The sequence below is a fragment of the Sinohyriopsis cumingii genome, chromosome 4 (genome assembly GCF_028554795.1).
Source record: "Sinohyriopsis cumingii isolate HCF-2022 chromosome 4, ASM2855479v2, whole genome shotgun sequence".
NCBI lineage: Eukaryota > Metazoa > Mollusca > Bivalvia > Unionida > Unionidae > Sinohyriopsis > Sinohyriopsis cumingii.
Window position 1 is genome coordinate 120,913,700 of NC_142964.1, and position 22,663 is coordinate 120,936,362.

General features: G+C 36.3%; 1 protein-coding gene across 1 annotated transcript in view; it reads right to left on the minus strand.

Annotated features, from left to right (window-relative positions):
• Nucleotides 1–22,663, minus strand: part of LOC149802012 (neuronal acetylcholine receptor subunit alpha-6-like) — a 225,373-nt gene that overhangs the window by 199,271 nt on the left and 3,439 nt on the right. The gene's annotated exons all lie outside the window — the stretch shown is intronic.

Consider the following 22,663-nt stretch of genomic DNA (forward strand, 5'->3'; position numbering starts at 1 on the left):
CAAATCAGTGATTGATGTCAAAGAATAGACTGAAAGCAAATCAGTGGCTGATGTCAGTGAAAGAACTGAGCGTAAATCGGTGGTTCCTGTCAATGATTAGACTGAAAGCAAATCAGTGGCTGATGTCAATGAATAGACGGAAATCAAATTAGTGGCAGAGATAAGTGAATCACTGAAAATAAATCACTGTAATTTTATTCTAGATATTGTTTACAATTTAACCTATGCAATTCTTTCGAATCAGCAAATTATAAAGTAATACCTTTGTCTAGACTCAAAGAATCTCCATAAGCCAGTGCATACAAATATTTGATCAAGTAGATTTAATTCGTCAAAATTCAAGATTATATCGATAAATCTAAACAAGTCTCTATGGAATTGAAAGTAGGCTGTGTTTTAACTACATCCTGAAGAAAAAAGAAGGATTTCACATTGACTTCATATAAGATATAGTAGTTGGTATCTGTATTCGGTTATGCAACGTATAAATAACCACAGATTTTTAATAAAAATTGCTACTTTTAAATGGTTTCTCAAATCAAGGTTTGTACAGTAGAGAATTTATAATGCTTTATGCAATTTTAAATGGGGAAGCTTTGTTTGAATGCATACAAAATGTTACTAGGGAGATGATGTTGTCATGTAAATGAAGGATCACGTTTTAACTACAAATTCATGTATTTATGATCCTTGTGAAAAATCGCACGTCTGCCCTCTGGTGTTTATGGTCATAAAACCTCACAAAACATGCTGTAATCTTTAAACTGTGCATTGTGGCCATGACATAAAAATTTCAATCAAAAAAGGGGAAAATGCAGATTGTTATTTGGGGATCACATCTTTGGTTGCTATCACGATCTAAATATGGTTTGTTGACGAACAAACAAGAGAACAACAGCTTCTAGGTGTCGTCTAAAGTAAAATTGTACTACTTTTGCGTGCCGTTTCAATACCATTTTTGAGCACTTTATTCCCCTCAGAGCCCTCTCCCTTTTAGTATCTGCTCTAACCATCCGTCAATTGTCCAGTTGTCTCTTTACCATTCTGTACATTATTTCACCATTTCAAAAAAATTTCCCTGTGTCTTGCCACCTGTAGTTACTGAAATTCAGTTTTCTGCGTTATGCATCTTTAACAAATTTCAATGATATATCAGAAAGTCTATTGCAATGAGTAAGAGTTCCAAACATGAGAACAGAAGTTCAAGTCGTTTCTGTGTTATCGGATCAGCGTACCGGTTCGTTCTGTACTGCAAACTTCACAGGTTCCGGTGTTTTTTAAAACCGATCAATTCTATTTAGACATTGTGGGATTGTGAACTTCAAGTAAGATTCACTTCATAAACAGCTTTACAAGTTACAAAACTACGCACCTCCGAAAATGAAGATTTGATAACGGAAGTGTTCCAATAAGCATTGGCACATGCATATTAATGCGCATTTTAGAAAGAATTGTGCTTATTTTAAAATTATTTACAAGAGATGTATTACACTGACTTCAGTAAGTCATGAAAATTAACAAAGTAATGGGGCTGTTGCTCTTAACACACCGACGTGACCTCTGAGTTGTTTGTCGTACCGTTCGCGTACGATACTCTCTACCTTTTTCAACGTTACAGAAGAGTTTCAGATACTGCAATAGCTCCCATGGCAGAAATAATTTCGTATATATGCGAAGTCTCCATATTGTAAATGCTACTTACATCTTATCATCCACGAGATATAAATCGCATTATTATTATTATTATTATTATTATTATTATTATTATTATTTTAAAATTGTCATATATTGCAAAATGAGCAAATATTACATTGTTGAAACCACACGTTATAAGATATTTTCAAATACTGTTTCTTTCCTACAGTGATTTCTGCTATATCGACACAAGCACACACAGACACCGACGCACACACACGTCCTTACTGCTTATTGTTTCAGCATTTCTTATCCACCCCGATAGTCCCATTATCTACTATCACAGCTATAATATTTATACATGCATGCAGTTCACGCCGGAAATGGGCAGATAAAAGCAATTGCTCTGACCGATGTGCGGGTATTTTATCTCTATAACTAGACAATCGTAGAAAATTTGCTTGACCATGGTTGTCTTTTTTCTCTTTGTTTCTAGGATTTATTTATTTCATTTATATAAAAAAAATATATGTTCATATAAATGGTTAGGGACGGGCAATGAGTCTGATTTCAACATAAGTTGTGAAGTATGGTCATGATGTGCAATATTAATAATATTCGTAAACCAGTCAATATTTTCATTTCAATGACGTGTCTGCCCTAACTGTCCTGCTTAAAATGTATTTATTCAGTTCCATAAATGCGCTGCACAATCTTGCTTGCAGAAACAGCTTATTATTGCCAACAAAGGTTGCTGACTGTTCAGTGCAAAGAGATGAACTGAACTTAGTGGCGAAATATTGGATCAGCAAACGTAACATCCCAAAGCGTCTTTTACATTATCATCTCTCATTGAACCAAAAGCGAACTCCTGAATATGAAGCAGAAAATAATCCACTGATAGACGACTACAATAATCCGTATAAATCTTTACGATAAAATCTAGAAAGGGATCTTTGATGTGCATCATATAATTGAATTTTCAAAGGAGATGATTCCTTGTAGACAGCCAAATCCAGATCCACTTTGCAACCTTTATTGTATTTAGGTTGTCGTTATTTACGTGGCCACAAAAGATGCGCGTGCTTAAATGACCGATTTTCGCATTGACGCACCGCACGAATACAGAATAACGTTATTCAAAGTTCTAAACAACCTTGAAATAAGAACTGATATAACAAAAGTTTATTTAAAATCCTTTTTTAGAAATCCAAAACCTCTTATCAGAATCAACTAAATCAAAGCCAATAATTCACTGAATTTGAAGGGAAGTATTCTCCCTGTTTTATCTTTTCTTGTAAGAAATGGATATAGGCTTTTTTTTACATTTTAAGCCCGCATAAAATCTTCTATTGTGACATCACGGGGCGTGACAATGGTATGCAATATATAAAACCACATTTTAGACAGCTATATAGTTCCCAATCTTTCTCTAATCATGTCCAGCACAAATAACTATATTTATCAAATGACCATTTGCTTGTTGGGTCTTTTTTTACGTTCACTGAAGTATGGACCGAAAAAACGTTGTGCGAACTGTGTGATCCGCGAAGATCCCCCAAAAGAAAAAGAAATAAAAGAAATATCTTTTTGAAACGTGTATTAACTCGACCATTCCAACCTAGAATATACCAACTAGCAACCCAATATCTATAATTTGGATACAGCCAATCAGAATACGGCAACCATCTGCCTGACAATATAGGAGAGAGATATCTTTGGTCATTAAATCATGCTATGAGCAGCCTCCATTTAATTACAAGTACCGAGAAAAAAACCACGGTGGACATATAACTGCATCAATAATTTTGATGTGACTAATCCTTTATAGCCCTATTACCCGGTGTCGAAATCTGGGAGTAGCGTCTCCGTGGTTTAGCTATTTAGAAAAAGAAGAGATTTTACCTCAACTTTTTCAGTACAGTCTATAGATTGCTAATATGGCGCACGATCCAAAAGAAAATATGGGATTTAGAAGAAGGTAAACCTTAAAATACTTCTACACAGTCTCTCTCTCTCTCTCTCTCTCTCTCTCTCTCTCTCTCTCTCTCTCTCTCTCTCTCTCTCTCTCTCCATGGATTATCTACATTTGTGTAATTTGTGCCCAAGTTTCAGAGTTGTACTTTCGGAATCTGATATAAAGTTTCACCCAAGAGAAACTACTGGCACGCTTTCTCACATACCCACATTGGCCGAATCCGAGAATCGAACCCACGCAGACAGAGGTGAGATGGCAGCGATCCGTAACGGCTAGTTCTTTAGACCACTCGGCTAGTGCTTTAGACCACTCGGCGAGTTCTTTAGACCACTTGACCACTCAGAGGGCCCCGACTTACAGTTTTAAATATCTTGTATTGAACACATCAGTTCGATTCACCCATTTTATGTTTAACACCCTTACTGCATCAGTGTCTATCCATATTAAAAAGATTACCAGCTGGCTCCCACCCCAACGTTTCTAAGATAGTAAAGAACACTTTCACTGTCTTCATGGGTGAGTATGCTGAAGTCCTAAAAATTACAATCTGCACTGTCTTCATGGGTGAGTATGCTGAAGTCCTAAAAATCACAATCTGCAACAAGTTATTTATTTAAATTTGAATCGAAGAGAATGTTCACTTTTTTCCCGGTTTTGTTAATACCCCAAATTTCATTCAAAATGTAGAAATACGAGTAAAAGCCTAGATCCACAGCTTTTCTAATAGCTACTCGATATCAGCTATTCAGTTCCGTTCGAATGGTTCACTCATCTTGGCCTTACAGTATGTAACAATGCGCATGTCAGAATGTAAATTGGAATGTCAGGACAAATGACTGAAGTCAATGTAGATTGCAAGTATTTTAATCATATATGTTGTTTTTGTTATTGTTGTTGCTTATGGTTTAACGCCAGTTTTCAACACATAGTACGTGTCGGCCATTATATATTGTGGAGGAATAATCAAGAAACACAGGGAACAACCACAGACTCACGGAAAGCTACAAGCAAGTTATGTTTCATATCCACGGTGACCGAGCCTGAGACTCCAACTCAAGCAAGCAGAGATGAGACCACTTTGACTTATACATATTTAAATTCAATGCGAATGTCGGAAAATGTGGTGCCAGTTGGCTAAACTATTGTGTAGTGGTTTATTTGTTGTGTTCATACGGGTATAGATAAGAGAAAATCTAAATGGCCCAGCTAAGTACATTCCTAAAACTGATCATGAAGAAGGAAGAATGTAATTATCACCTCACGACCTCACAAATGACGTCACCCAAAGGAAATACATAATGACCAAATGTATTTCATGGTCATTTCTCAAAACGTTTATGCGGATTTTGTTAAATAAAATCAATATTTTATAATCGTACATATGTGCCTATTTCAAATGAAATGCATGAAACTCCTAGCAGAATGTCAATCTTTTGCGATCCGTGGAGATCAAACAATTTAATTTCTTTGACGAATGTCATAGATTTGAAATGAACACTCGTGTAAGACCTCTGTTTCTGATCTTTATTGTGCATGTTTTCGGTTATTAATATAGTTCCAACATTCTATCGAGATGAAGTTAAGAAAAGAAAATACTTGACGTGATCGATTCTGAACTTAAGCTCCCTTTGCTCTCAATGTGCGTTTATTAAACTCTTTGTCGGCAAGATATTAAAAAATGTAACCAGACTTGTACCGTTCCTTCAGCACTTCTAACTGCTGTGTATAGTTTTGAAAAGAATCATGTGTGATAATCAAATGTACGCATAATCGGGAAATATAGTTATACCAGCAGAACCAACATATCAAGGGAGGATAAAAGTGTTCCTCACTCGCTACATTATATCGTTTCCTAGACATCTGCACAATATATATATATATATATATATATATATATATATATATATATATATATATATATATATATATATATATATATATATATATATATATATATATATATATATATATATATATATATATATATATATATATATATATATATATATATACATACATACAGTCTTCAGACTTCAAACGTTGTTAGGTTTCAAATCTAGATCTTTGGCTGTTCCTAATCAAGTTTGTCATTTAAATAAACTTATTTTTCACAATTCTGACTCAATATTCCATGTAGCTATTTAAACCTACTTCTTTTCTCGCTGAAGTTGTATATAACATTTTAGTAACCTCTCCATAGGAAACGCAATAGTAATAAAATACATATAATAATAATAATAATGAGGACTTTGTATATCGCCTAATCTTTAGAAGCTCTAAGCGCTTTACAACATTAGACATCACCTATAAGATAAAAAACATATAATGATATGATTACAAAAACAAACACCATGAAATTAGAAAACATAAAAAAACATGCTGAGAATATTTAACGTAGGAAACATTATTCAGTCTTTTAAGTTTGTTCTTGCAGTCGAAATAAGTGAGTTTTGAGAGCCCTCTTGAATGTGATTACTGTGTCTTTTGTCTAAGTTCAGTGGGCAATTCATTCCACATTGCTGGGCCCTGGTATGCAAGAGAACGCTCTCCATATGACTTTGTTTTCAAAGTGGGAATAATGAGTATACAATTGTCAAAAGAGGAGCGTAAGTATCTTGCTGGTGTGTACACATGGGTGAGGTCGGATAGGCATGTTGGACTAGAGTCCGACAGTGAAACGTAGCACAGAGAACAAATTTTGTGTTTGATTCTGGATGGAATGGATAGCTAGTGTAGGGTATAGAGCAGCGGGGAGGTGTGCTCTGATCGTGGTACTCTAATTATGATCCGAGCAGCTGTGTTTTGAACTTTTTGAAGTTTCTGGAGCAGATATTGAGATGAACCAGACAGAATTGAGTTAGAATAGTCCAGTCTTGAAAGTACTAATGAACAAACAAGTGTTTTAGTGGTATCCACTGAAAGATATTTGCGAATTGAGCTGATGCGTCTCAGCTCAAGATATGCAGCCTTGCATATGTTCATGACATGTTGGTGCAATGTGAGAGTACTGTCCAGAGTAACACCTAGGTTTTGTACTGATTGTGTGAATTTAATGTTGGTGTTGCTGATATTTATTGTTTGAGGTAAATGATGTGAATGAGAAAGTCTTTGTGTTGTGATCGGAATGGCCTCAGTTTTATCATCATTCATCTGCAGCATGTTACATGTCCATGATTTCACATCAGAAATGCACCTCTATACACCTTGGATGGTAGTATCAACTTCAGTTGCGTGGTTAGATTTGTATATTTGGGTGTCATCAGCGTACAATTGGTGAGACACTGGATGATGATCTGTGACACTTGAGAGTGAGTGAGTGTACAGAATGAATAAAACAGGTCCAAGAACAGACACCTCTGGAACACCACAGCATAGATCAACTCGACTGGAGTGTATTCCATTTGCAGATATAATTTGTGTCCTGTTGACCAAGTAGGACTTGAACCACAGTAAGGCTGTATCACGAATGCCAAATACATGCTGGAGACGGTGAAATAATATGTCATGGTCTATTGTGTCAAATGCTGCAGACAAATCAAGGAGGGCGAGGAATGTAATCTTTCCACTATCCAACGCAGAGAGAATGTCATTAACTACTTTTAGAAGAGTAGTTTCAGTACTGTGGCAAGGGCGATATGCAGATTGTACATTGCTAAAAAGACTGTTTGAATTTAGATGAAATACAAGCTGGGATAGAACAACCTTTGCTATGATTTTTTATATGAATGGGAGTTTAGAAACTGGGCGGTAGTTCTTTAAATCGTTATGGTCTAGTGTTGGTTTCTTCAACAAAGGCTTTACAATGGCAGTTTTGAAAAATGATGGGAATTCCCCGGATGAGAGAGAGGTATTAATAACATCAGTTAGTGAAGGCAATACTGGATCTAAGCACTCAAGCAGCAGTGATGTTGGAATTGGATCAAGTTCACATGACTTTGGTGCACTCTTCATCAGGATTGAACGTACGAAATCCATAGAGACAGGTTCAAATGCTGATAATGGTTGTCGCTCAAATTCTGTATCCCAACTGTATGGTGACGACGAATCAATTGAAATTGTGGTGTCAAGCTTATCTCTAATGGTTTGTACTTTGTCACGGAAGAAATTTGCAAACATGTCCGGAAGGTCGACTGGAGAGAAGGTAGTTGGAAGTGGTGTAGATTTATTCCTTGACATTAGCTTGTTAGTAATCTCGTAGAGCTCTTTGCAGCTGGAACTTTCCATGATCTTAGTAGTGTAGTGGGCTGATTTCGCTGCATGGACTATATTTGTAACATTCTTCTTAGCGGCTTCATAGATTTGCTTATAAGTAGTGAGTCTGGTGGAAAGCAAAAGCCTCTCAGCTTTACGGCGGTCTCTTTTAGCAGTGCGAAGCTGGTCGCTAACATTGCTATACCACGGAGAACACTTTTGAATTGATACTCTGCACTTGGTAGCTGGGGCATGTTTGTCAAGCAATGAACGCAGGCAGTTATCGAGTTGTTCTGCGGTAGGAGGGAAGCAAGTTGTTAGGTTAGCTTGGACGTCGTGCATTAGTTTGGTTCTATTTATCATACGAAGGTTTCTCTTAGCAGATAAAGGTGGAGGGTTAGGGATTGATACGTCAAGATGGCATATAATGCAGAGGTGATCTGATGCAAGTTCATGGGATACCAGGGAGGACCGTAGAATGTTATCATCAGGTCTATGAAGAATCCAGTCTAAAATGTGACCATGTTTATGGGTGGGTTGGTTAACTGACTGTTTGAGGTTGAAAACATTAATGTAATCTATGAGTTTTTATGTGTTTGAGTTTCCGGGACAGTCAAAGTGAAAGTTGAAACCTCCAAGAATAATCAGGTTGCCACCTATCAAATTTCCATGGTCAAGGAGATTCGGAAACTGCTCCAAAAAGAGAGAGTCAGCCAGCTTGTTTTTTCTAATAGGAGGAGGGCGGTATAGGCAGAAAAAATGGACTGACCTTTTCTCCAGTGTGAGTGTGGTTTGGACTAGTTCAAACGATGTGTGGTCGAAATTGAATGTTGTGTTGTGGTTAAGACGTTTTATCATGGAGTTCTTTGTGATGACAGCAATTCCACCTCCGCGAGAATTACGGGGGAACGACTTGAAGGAGTAACCAGTAGGTGTTAGATCCGCACACTTGGGCTCATCGCCTATGTTTTTAGCCATGTTTCTTTCAAAAAAAATACGTCAATTTTCTGGTCGTTGATAAAATTAACTATTTCTGTGCGCTTTTCCGGTGGTCCTACTGACTGGGCATTGAATAATGCAATGCGCAGAGGTATTTCTTGGATAGTTGACACAAAGGTTGACGAATTAATAGGGATTTGAATTAGGTTATCTAAATTAACGGTTGAATTGTTTTTAAATTGTTGAGCCGAAATAAGGGAGATAACTGGAATTCTTCTTCCTGTTCTACGCCGGCCAGCTTTGAAACAACGTTTCTTTTTTCGCTTCTGTCTACATGTAGGTAATGATGAATGTAGTCCCAGTTCGTTTAGTCTAGAGCACAATGTTGTGTGGAGAGCCAAGGAGTGATAATTTAAAGCAATTAAAGAGGGTCCATCGTAGCATAAACGGGTTGACTGGCGAGTATCACGTGATGGCGGTTTGTTCAAAAACAGTGGAGCAAGACAGCTGAGAAAAAGTCTAATTGTTCTCATTTCCAAAACAAGGAGATGAAGAAACACATACGAATTTAACAGCCAATATATAATGAACACAATAACGAAGATGAAAACAGGCAACAAGCACAGATATCATGAAAACGGCACTAAAAAACAGAACAGCTGCTTCAAGCCGGTTAAGCGATAGCGGCCATCTTGTTTCTTATATAGGGATAATGTTCAAAGTTGTTTTGAATTGTGACCTTTCAAAGTGTTGTTTTCCCTCTTTTATTTGATATACAATATATTCTTTTTCTTTCAAATAGTTCATGCTAAATTCACTTTTGGAAAACATATAGTCTGTACCAGAAAGTATTACCAACAGTCAGCATTTAAATTTGATGGCGAACGATAACATTGTTGTTAGAAATTATTCCTAGCCGAGTTTTTAAACTACCATTACAGTCCCAAACATCAAAGTCAATCATATCTGTAGTACATATGTCATACTCGTCACGTAACGCTGTACATCTCAAAATGATATCTGCAAAGACGTGTTTTTCACCGTTTCACATATATGGCAATTTTAATTGAAATTTTAGACTCCTCAGAATTGTGTAAATCTTATTGTGTCCGTCTTATCATTATGGACTGTTGTAAGGAGCATTCGTTTTTCTTTTCTTCTTGGTTTTTTTTTTTAAATTTAAAAAATTCCTTGTTTTTGACGGCAGTGATTTTTTGTTTTCTTAAATTTAAGAAGTGCGAGAATGAGATTATCGGGATATCGTATATTTTCTATTGCTTTAACATTTTTTAAAAATGTTATATTTGAGAAACAGGAGACAAGCGTGGCTTTCGTAATGAAAGTTTCGTTGTGTCTATGCAAAAATGTTCTCAACACACTTTGTGATAAATACGTCTTAAAGAACGGCTTTATGAAACGTGTAATGGCAGCATGGGTTATTAACAAATTCAGAAAATCTAATGCAAGTTCCACTTGGTTGATGCCACAGCAATCGACAACGACACAAACATCTACATTTCTCACATTGTTATCCAGCAAAGACAAAATCAGTGCCGGATTTTTCTGGTGCCCTGTTTCGCTGGTGCCTAAGCACGTGCTTAGTGTGCTTAATGGGTAATCCGGCACTGGACAAAATATATTTTGTTGTGCACATGAAACCTTAGCATGTTAGCATGTCTTATTACATTATCTCATATTGCAACGTACTTTGAAAATAACAACTTTTGACTGGGTATAAGATATAAACCTCGTCGAGTACATTGCTTTCAAAAGCTAGCATAAAATGAGCTTCATTAACACACTCACGCACACGCACACGCACACGCACACACACACACGGATATATATAATCCACCATTATCAATAAAACCACATTTTTCATATGCAGTAACGACAGCAAATAATCAAATGTACGCGTGTGGGATAGGAAAATTACGTTTCTATTGTATTCTTTAAATTTAATTTTTGCAAAGCTAATTAAAAGCAGCTGCACAATATATTGTTAAGCTTGTACTTTTTTTAAAATCTGGTATGTCTTGTCTCAGGTATCATGACTCAAAGTTAAGTACCCTTTACTACGAATTTCACGGCTTCTGTGCAATATTTTATGGAGGGCTGGTGTTCTGTCCTGTTTCGAATTAAGCCCGAACGCTCGTTACATTGGATCAATATGTTTGCACGGATGATGGTAGAGCTGAGTGGAAGAAGGTCGGAAAAATGCAATAGATCTGACTCCAATAAAATTTACTTCGAGGACAAGAACAAAATATATCGCCAAATATAGCATTTGTATTTCCATATTTCATTGTTAATCGAGTTCGTCATGATTTACAAGTGAATCTGTTTTATTTAAAAAGTTGATTAAGTTTTACTCTTATTTTCAGTTTGAAAATGAGAGGACTGTAATACCAGATTCGTCTACTTCTGCAAGTGAATCCATGTTCAGACTTACTAGTCTATTTTTAACTTGTATTCTTCTTCTTGAAATGATACATACATACATACATACATACATACATACATACATACATACATACATACATACATACATACATACATGTATAGATGATACTATCGAATAAAAGAGTTTGCTTGACTGTATTCATGGAGTCGAATTTATATTTAACCATAACTATTAGAGTTTCCAGGACATGCATTTGTTTCTTTTACATGAAAACATATATTTCAACATTTCTAAATCCTTTTAGACTCTTTAACGTTAAGTCTTTTAATCCCAGACTAGATTTAATCTGTGAAATATCTGTGTTTTATCCCTTTGAAATGAATAACCCGCAAACCAGAAAGTAATACGATCTAACTGAAATCGGGATCTCCAACATATAATGCTACTATCTTGATTTTAGTCCAATGGCCAGTCAAAATATACAAAACTAGTCGAATCGTAGACCAGGATTAGCGACACAGTACGCACAGTATCGATATTTTAAACATTTATCTTCCGCGAATCGTGGATACGGAACGTTTTGCCCATTATTCCAAATTGGCAGACCACAAATAAATTTTACAGCAGTTATTAACTAACAGTATTTGACGGACACTTTATGCTGAATCATAAAAATTATATCTTGTGCTAACGCTGCAAATATCCCCCACCCTGACAAAAACGAGGAGACAGAGGTTTTCCAATACTTAGAAGACTAAGAGTGTACTTCAGTGAGAGAGCTTTATATCTCACAGAAGAATCCATGGTAATGCCACGCCAGTAATATATTGGATTCAAAACAATAATAATTTTAATGGTATGCATGGCTAAGGATATAGACATAGGAAAATCGAATTTAAATAGGATGTACTTTATCGTACATAACCGTGGTAGGGTGCATTACATTTTAGCCATACATTATCCAGTTAATTACGATCTGATTAAATATTTTATTTGATGGAGGGAGAGGATACAGTTTTCAAGGGGATATTTCACATTTCCTAAACATAAATATTTCAATGCAGTAATCCTCTGATTTTTTAACTTGTATTCTTCTTCTTGAAACGATATATACATACATACATGCATACATACATACGTACATGCATGCATGCACGCACGCATGCACACACACACACACACACGGCATTCATGCATACATCCATGCATGCATGCATGCATGCATACATACATACATACATACATACATACATACATACATACGTGCATACATACATACATACATACATACATACATACATAAATACATACATACATACATACATACATACATACATACATACATACATACATACATACATACGTACATGCATGCATGCACGCACGCATGCACACACACACACACACGGCATTCATGCATACATCCATGCATGCATGCATGCATGCATACATACATACATACATACATACATACATACATACATACATACATACATACATACATACATACATACGTGCATACATACATACATACATACATACATACATACATACATACATACATACATACATGCATTACTCTTATACTCTTATGGAGGTCTGCAGACCATGTCATACATTGTGAACAACTGCCCACTGATAAAGACCAACGTTGGACTGCAGGCTCTGCACCTTACTGATGATGCCACTAAATAGCTAGGCATGCATAGCACACAATAAATAAATAAATATTACTCTTATACGAAATGCCATGTCTTATTTATAGCCTTCGTATAGCCTTTCATTTGACACATCTCAGCGCCGCTGATCATTTAGGTCTGATTTGTTTTATATATTTTTGCGAATAGTTTGCGAAGCGCGTACGTATTTCTCCGCTCTGATAGTGCCATTTGTTTTACTTTTACCGTTCTTAATGCACAAAATAATAAAGAAGTCAAAGTGATCGTTCGACTTCACTAAAAAAATAAAATCGAATTTTACTTTGCAAGTGCAGTCTAGAAAATGAACGCCTTTACTCAAGCAGGAATTACGAGTTCCGTATAATCAGTTGTCGAGTGTTACCCTCCTTGTGCAGATATGGTATCATTACGCTAATTGGGCCAAACAGAACAGATAAGGTATCACTTTGCTAATTGTACCAATAAGCTATCGGTGCATCTACTCAAGTCCCTTAGAAAATCAATACTATTTTCTCTTCGAAATCTCCTGGCGATTTGCTAATAAGTACGTACTATCACTTGCATCAGACAGAACCCATTAAATTCTAAAAAGATATTAAAATATTTAATGAGTTTAACTATACGATTTTGGGTAGAATGACAAAATGAAGCAGATGTGAAAGGTTGCGGTCTCAAAATTTTCCAGTTTTTTCATTCCAATGCAACTATTTGTTTGAAAACGACACGTGACCGATTCCTATTACTAGCTAAGGTCATGATCAAACTGAAATTACGAGTATACCAGTTGATTTCATGATAAATCTAGACAATCAAGGAAATATGAATATAACCGCATTAGTGTAGCAATGCCATAAAATAATTCACGTGTACTTGTAAAACATGCATATTGTACCCTTGCAACATTAGAGTACTTGAACGACGCTTTCGAGTTTCTTTTTTGTTTCTAAAAATGATGCTGCTATGTCAAAACTTAATTAAACATGAAAATCATAGGAGCTAAGACGTTCGCTTTAAATCTTATTTTGTACAATACTATCTGTAACTCGCATTTTGTTAATTCATTCAACGATATTATCTTGAAATATTTATTTTTATTTTTGGAGTGTAACGGAAACAATTCTCTAGAAGAATGCCTACTAACATACAAATAATATCTATCTATCTATCTATCTATCTATCTATCTATCTATCTATCTATCTATCTATCTATCATTCTATTTATCTATCTATCTATCTATCTATCTATCTGTCTATCTATCTATCTATCTATCTACCTATCTATCTATCTTTCTATTTCTATCCATCCATCCATCCATCCATCCATCCACTGCACTCCGTCAGTACAAAGCCCTAATTATATAATCTCCTTCCGCACTTCCTAGTCGCATATCCTTTGCACCATGAGCGTTACCGTATAGCCTCTTGGGGATTACATTATAACTACACGAACTCTTTAATCACTTTGATACATGTGGTGGCTAATGATTTATTACAAGAGTAAACTAACACTTTTCCTTTCTATAATTATTACGTTCTTGCTGGGTCGACAGCCCAACTCTTAGTAATAATATTGGGCCTTTTACTCACAAACGGGAATTTAACATTACGCTAAAGGTTTACTTCTAAACCTTGGGTGTCAAAAGGAAATTAACATTACGTTTTAGACTGACTTAGGGGACTACGTGAGAATCTACAGGAAACCAAATGTTAAAATGTTTACATACTAGCCAACACCTACTTTTTGACTGCTTTTCTAAACAATACACATACACATACTAACCAACGATAAGGGTAGGAGTGTTTATACAAAAATAATACGACAAATATATGATCATACACAATAAGAGATAGTGTTATGTATATTTGATTTTGTTTATATTTGATTTAATTTAATTGTCTGTTTGTAAGTTTTAAGTTTTTCATTTTTAATTTCATGATATTTCAATGTAATGTTATTTTGTTTACTAGGAATTTGATTCTTTCCAGAAAAGTGTTTGACCTTGACTCTTCAGTTGTAAACACCTAAAGCTGACCTAGTTCCCGACCTTGATTTAGAAATTTAGTGAGAGAAGTAAGCAACTCTTTATTTGTATCTTATTCTTAGAGTAAACTGATTGGCTTTTATCAAGGTCATACTGGGGCTACGTTATTTTTTTTATATGTAAACAGCCTCCATTTCGCAATTCTGAACTTTCCGAAATTGCACATTAGTTAGTTTTAATCGTTATGCGTAGAGAAAGACTCTCAGTTTTGGTTTAAAACACTTGCAGTCAAGGTGTTCGTTTGTTTGTGACCATTTTGGGGAATTATATTTTAATTTTGTATTCAGATTATTTGGACTCTAAAGGATAATTCTTTTACTTGGAAATATCTGTGTGCTCATACAGTATTCTTGGACAAATACATTTCATTAATTCATACACCGGATTATTGTTTGTGAATAACACAGAACTGTAGACCTTACATAAAGGATACAGTATACTTCATCGCCTTCCATTTTGGATTCTTTTATAGGGACTCGAACTTGAATTCATTAGAACATTTCATTACTAGGACTTCTAAAATTTAATTCGTAAATTATTCTTCGATTATTTTTGGAGCTGATTCTTAAAACCGTAAGTTTTTATTATTTCATTTTTACAGTGTTTTTCCGGGAAAATAAATTATTTGTTACATTTTTCAAAGCTTGTTGCTTTCACTCTTTTTTTGTTACTGTTTATTAGAGCCTAAACAAGTAACATAAGACTGTAAGTCTCGTTCTTTTCAGGCACTATTCTGTATTAATGACCACGCCCCCCGGGGCGCACTCAGCATTTACTATATCCTTTTTTTGTTCACATCCATCTCTGCATCAAGGATTAATGGATACCTAAAGAGTAAAGTAAAGAAAGATGTTTAGCCACACTTTTCCAGTCCTCCACTGGCAGAATGACGGGTTCACATTTCTTTTGTTGCTGTTGTTGCCATGGAAGAAACTTAATGTATTGTTCCTTAGGTTTCTTATTTTCTTCTGCGTTGATAAGCCTACAATGGGTGGCAAGACTGATGACATCACTGCAGTATATGCTTTAAGGCGGACGTGACGAAAAACATACCTAAGTATATTATTTAGGCAAAATAAGAATCCAGATGAATCACGTTTACCGTAAGGAAATTATCCTTCTTATGTTTCACACAAACTTATCGCATATACTGACCTATTTATTATACACATGGGCACCAGTGTTTATACACACACTATACTCACACACAAACATACCATCACATGCTGTAGTTATGAATCAATATGCACAAGCATATCATGGTAGTGACTTAGTAATATCTTTTTTCAATGATGGTGGTGGCCCTGAAAAGGGTTATTGTCCTTGATACTGTCGACAACCCATAACGACTAAGCTCTAACCAATGGTCTCACTTCACCGTGGGGACGATTCATTTTGCAAGTGAACCTCAAATTATCTGTTTTCATTGTCCATTCCTCCTCCTATTCTAGGTACTTATGTTGCTGCCATCATACGAGCCTTTGGTACAGCACTCATACTTCTGTTTCTTCTTCTCCCGTTCTTGTTTTTTTCTCTGCATTTCTTATATTACGGCTTCAATTAGGCCTTTGCCATTATGAAGTAAATACTCGGTTTATTGTCCAAGCTGCTCAAGCTCATGGTTTATTTTACCCTGTACCAGGCCTTGCTTAGTTGTCCTCTGGCGTTCTTAACTGTTGACATGTCCACGGGAGATGGCGAGAATGGTGAAGCACGGAGAGGAAGAAAAACGTCTCTTAGATTCGGTACGACGACGTCAAAAAGAATACATCCCTCCTATTCAAAGATCCAACGAGAGAAAAAAGAAAACAGGTGGAGTCTTACAAACAGACACAAAGGAAGAGAGAGAGAGAGAGAGAGAGAGAGAGAGAGAAATATGAAGGCAAGAGACAACATGTCATCAAATATTGCTTTCTTTCTAAAAATCAAATTAATGCCATTATGTTTAAATAAGCATGTTGAATAAGCTATGGGCACTGAAATATCAGCAAGACCAGTGAACATGGTGGATCTGGGCTAGTCCCTTCCTCTTCATTTAGAAATACTAAACGTTAAATATGAACGTTATTACATGGTTGACAACGTTGAGGCGCCATACTAGACTTCCAATGATTTAGTACAGTGTCTTGTTGCCATCGATGCATTCTAGGTTACTGAGCTAAAGAACATAGATAGCCATTATGTCCACAAAACGACGTTTCTATTTTGTCGTCATATTTTCTAGAGAAATCACGTTCAAAATAGGTCAGTGCATCGCTCTAAGGAGAATCCTAGACTACGCTTATGAAAAATATATACACTACTGTCAACACAATATCGAATCTGATTCACGTAATCTCACATTATTGAACTGAACGGATAAAGTAGTACTTCGCAAAATGTCGACGATATCGTTTTCCATTGGTCGCTGGAAACGTAGATGGGTGCCTATTGGTTCATGGTCGATGACTGTCTTCCTCGTTGTCCGTGTTGATGGCACTGGCTTGAACGTCCGTTGGATTCCGAGAAACTATGTATCAGAAGGCAGTAAAGTTCGCACGTGTTCATCATTTATGGGTATTGATACGTCATGAGTTCAAACTTGAGTAGTGTTGTTTTTGTTCAGCCCATTGTGTCATCATGACTATATTTTTATCTTCTTTGTCATCTTCACTTGTGGTCTGTAACTGTTTTTCTTGATAGAAACATCCTCTTATTCGATCACTACCGAAACCAATACACAGCTGGCATACGATTCAAACCAAATTACTACCGAAACCAATACACAGCTGGCATACGATTCAAACCAAATTACTACCGAAACCAATACACAGCTGGCATACGATTCAAACCAAATTACTACCGACAAAATTTCTAATTTCGAATCTCGATGTTAGGGAAATCGGCGTTATTTGAAATTAACGACATCTGCTGACGTTTTAAAAAATGTAATCCCTCCATACTCCTTCCCATAAATCTAACTACAAGTGGTTGTCTGGCGGATTCGAAGACAGACGTCTGTTTTAACTGACTTGTGCCCAGGCGAAAGTATTGATCGATGTCTGGATCACTCTCAAAAGAGGATTAGCTGGGGTGGGGGGGTGTCGCCGACGGATAGAGCAGCACTTTGTTCAGGAAGCAGGAGAAATGAGCTTACATATTCTTGTGAAACAGAAGCTTTATATAATTTTCTGAAAGATCAAGATTCAAGAGTAACAAATTTACAAATACAAAACTTTGTGGTCATTTTAAACAATATTGCATTACCTGTTTTGGCGCTCCAAGATCTCTGGCTCCCAGGCCAATCGTCCCGTCCGCCTCCCCTACCCCCATTAGTACGCTACAGCCCGTAGACAGTCGTATAGACCCCCAATGAAACCAAAAACGTACTGTTAATTTCTGCAGACACACCAAGTTGAAATGTGAACCTAAATTGTAATGTCAAATGCCCTTTGTTGTCAGAGAGTCCCACAATGTAAACCTACGGCGAATTGAAAATTCAAGTTCATGGCTAAAGTACCCCACAATGGTACTTCTTTACTTTGGTCCCACGAATGTTTAATTTCAGTTAGTATCATTTTTCTTAGTATGACTCTCGGCATGCAAGTGTAACGCGTATGAACGGGCGCATTGGATCGGAGAGCTAAAGCGATAGAGCAACAGTGTAAAGCTAAGGTGGTCCCAGATTCCATCCCTGGTTCCGTCGTGCATGTTTTAGTGCTGCCCGACTGGTGATTATGCAGTTAAATAGAAGTTTGACGTCGAGACAAATGGACGTGTCTCAAAAAGGCAAGAAGTTGGTTTAACTGGTATTACTGGGCGAGTCGACTCAGTTAGCTCTAGTGGACCAGCGCCCGTCCAGAGCTAAGGACGTCCTTGATTAGATCCTGTATCAAACTATGCATTTTTCCTTGTTACATACGGGAAACATAACCCACCAAAGTTTTAAAGAAAGCTCCAGTGATCATGTTATTTGCATACAACACAGCTTCGACAACGATTACCTCACTTTATACAACTTCCCATAATTCGGAGACTTGTTGTTCTTTTGTTTAAATTCATCTACATTTCAACCTTCTCTCAATTGCTTCTTCTCTTGCCCTGGCCAAATTTATCCTTCTCACTCGTTATTTGTTACAACAGGCTGTACTGTATTTTATGATCATCCTTTGGTTTTACGTCACTTGATGCTCACTAATCTCTTTCATAAATGTTGCAAGGCTACGTTGATAAAACCACGAGAGGGACCATGCATGCTATCCACAAGAAAGGTGACGTTACAGTTAGTTGTCAAATTAAAATATATTTGTCCTTATCATCTGGCAAAATCAATGATGTGATTTATCTTGTTCATAATTTCATTTCTATATTTATGAGAAATAGTTATAAATGTCAGTTTGTGGCACCGCTATTCGTGAGTTATTTATATGGACATACATATAAATACATTTTTCTCAGATATGACTTTACTCCTTACAGTTTTATCTATACCGTTATGCACCATCATTAAGATAGATTGGAGTCCGTGACGTGTTGCAGACATTATCAAAGAAATGCGGTATTCGGACACTCTCCAGTATGCAGAATAGGATTAAAATTAGAGTAAAAATCCCTGCATTCATAATTTGTTTTATATACTGCAGTAGGATATTTCTTGGTATGTGTTTTTCAATATTTGGGGGTGGGTTTAGAGAGTGGTGTATATCACGGAACCTCGAAACTCTTGAAGGTTATACGGTGTCATCGCAAGTAGAGAACATGCCTTCCCGGAGAACAACCCAAGGTAATCGATCTGATCTAGTCCGATAGTTGGAATCGAACCCGATTACTTTCAGTTACGAGTTCAACACCTTAACCACTATGCAACTACGGTGTTCTTATAAATGATATACATCAATTATATTTGCTGAAGTAGCGTTTTTTTTTCTTTATGGATGACCGATATTTTCAAGTGTTTCTTGCGTGCAATTCCAACGACTGGGCGCGCGCCAAGAACATGAAAAGGGAATACAGTTAAATCTCACGCTGAAAATCAGACTTCACTTAATGCTGAAAGACGAAATAAATCCAACCTTTCTGAGATCACAAGACTTTTAGAAAGCTTAGTTTGAGATTAAGTCGTGTGTTTTGTTGCTCATAAATTAGCAATTTCAGATCTAAGGGGAAAACGCCAACGGTAATGGAGATGCTTGATGTTAGAGGTAAAGATGAGTACGTTTGACTCTAATATAAAATGAGACACTATTAAGTATCGTATAATTAAATTGCACATGATATAGCATTTCTTAATAGGATGTATTGCATTCGTTATTACGTAAGGATTTTAAATATGAACCATGACTAAATAAGTGTGCTATATATTTTCAAGTTTTCTGTACAATTTGGCATCAATTTAAGGCTAACGTCGTTTGAAGTGCACAAAATGTCGATATGAATGGACTTTGCAACGTGTAACATAAACAATGCCTCAATAAAATCTTAAAATCGTTTAATTTTCATCCTTTTTGGAAGCTGTCTTTCGAACTGAGATAGTTTTTCCGATTGTCTCTTGTAGTTTTTAGAATGCGCTGTGTCACAGTCAGGTGCAGCATTTATTTATATACGATTTATATCGGATGATCAGCTAAATCTGCATAGTGTCTATACTCAGCAAATGAGGACCATCTATACTCTGCATAGTGTCTATACTCAGCAAATGAGGACCATCTATACTCTGCATAGTGTCTATACTCAGCAAATGAGGACCATCTATACTCTGCAGAGTGTGCATACACATCAAAAGGGGACCATCTATACTCTGCAAAGTGCATATACACATCAAAAGGGGACCATCTGTACTCTGCAAGGTGTCTTTATACATCAAAAGGGGACCATCTGTACTCTGCAAGGTGTCTTTACACATCAAAAGGGGACCATCTGTACTCTGCAAGGTGTCTATACACATCAAAAGGGGACTATACACATCAATAGGGGACCAAAATCTTTGAAGATCTATCTTCTTTGAAATGGCATAACATTGTGCATTTTGATCAGTAGAGAACTCGTTTTGCTACTATGCATGTAAAATACATATCTTCTATTATTCAGGCAGCAACAGTCGAATAAGGAAGCAAACCATAAAGTGCACGTTTTTCGTTACCCTTACATTAAGCATCGCGCTACAAAAACCTAAGATACAGTAAAAAGAAGAAGAAAAAACATACCAATTGTTTCATTCTGTGAGTAAAAATGGAAACTAAAACAGTCATTAAAATTTTTTATATTTAATACTAAACATGTCAACGTCTTCTGCTGAATGAACATTATCATAATAGACAGACATTATGTGGTTATAGGCGGTTTCCATTCGAGAATAATATACGCAGACCGTGGATTGAGCCAGGAACAACTTAAATTCTTAGAGGCACACTGCAGTCCGAAACGTTCAAACCGATGCTCCATGTCGGTCCTAGCTGGACAATCATTTATGCAACAAATTCATGCCAACAATTCAACATGCCAAATAATGATACAGCTAAGATATTTCTTCTTCCCAAACAGAAACAATAGAACAAATATAATAACATAAATACACAATTAATTTGCATGCTAATTGTACCCATTTGACAGTAGAGTACATGCTAATTCTACCCTCGACAGTAGAGTACGTGCTAATGGTACCGTTTTGACAGTAGAGTATATGCTAACTGTACCCATTTGACAGTAGAGTACGTGCTAATTGACCCCATTTGCCAATATAGTAGATGCTAATTATACCTTTGCCAGTAGACTACATGCTTATTGTACCCATTTGACAATAGAGCACGTGCTAATTATATCCATCTGACAGTAGAGTACGTGCTAATTGTACCCATTTGACAAAAGAGTACTTGCTAATTGTACCCATTTGACAATATAGTACATGCTAATTGTACCTTTTGACAGTAAAGTACATATTAATTGCACCCTTTGATAGTAGAGTACATGCTAATTGTGTCCATTGGAAAGTAGATTGCATTCTAATTGTACACATTTGACAACAGAGTACATGCTAATTGTACCATTTGACAGCAGAGTACATATTAATTGCACCCTTTGACAGTAGAGTACATGCTAATTGTACCCATTGGACAGTAGATTACATACGAATTGTACTCATTTGACAAAAAAGTGCATGATAATTGTACCCATTTGACAATAAAATACATGCTAATTGTACCATTTGACAGCGGATTGCATGCTAATTGTATCAATTTTATAATAGAGTACATGCTAATTGTACCCATTTGACAACAGAGTACGTGCTAATTGTATCCATCTGACAGTAGAGTACTTGATAATTGTACCCATTTGACAAAAGTGTACATGTTAAATGTACCCATTTGACAATAGAGTACGTACTAACTGTATCCATCTGACAGTAGATCATGTGCTAGTTGTATCCATCTGACAGTAGAGTACATGCTAATTGTATCCATTTGACAATAGAGTACACGTTAATTGTACCCATTTGACAAAAGTGTGCACGTTAAATGTACCCATTTGATAATAGAGTACGTGCTAATTGTACCCATTTGACAGATCATTACATGCTCATCTTGGTCAGAGACTCTAGAGCTTTTATCCAAAAGAAGGATGGGCATAACTGCAGCCCAATAGATTCTACCGACTCAATTTTAAATTTCTGCAGCTAACAGTATTTATCAGATCTTATGAGCTTGATACGATGACTGGCATACAAATGGGCTTCTAAGTTAAAATTATCTGTATCTATTGACACGGCTTCGCCCATTTTTGGGGTCAGTATTCTTATTAAGATAAGTAGAGGGATTTTAGA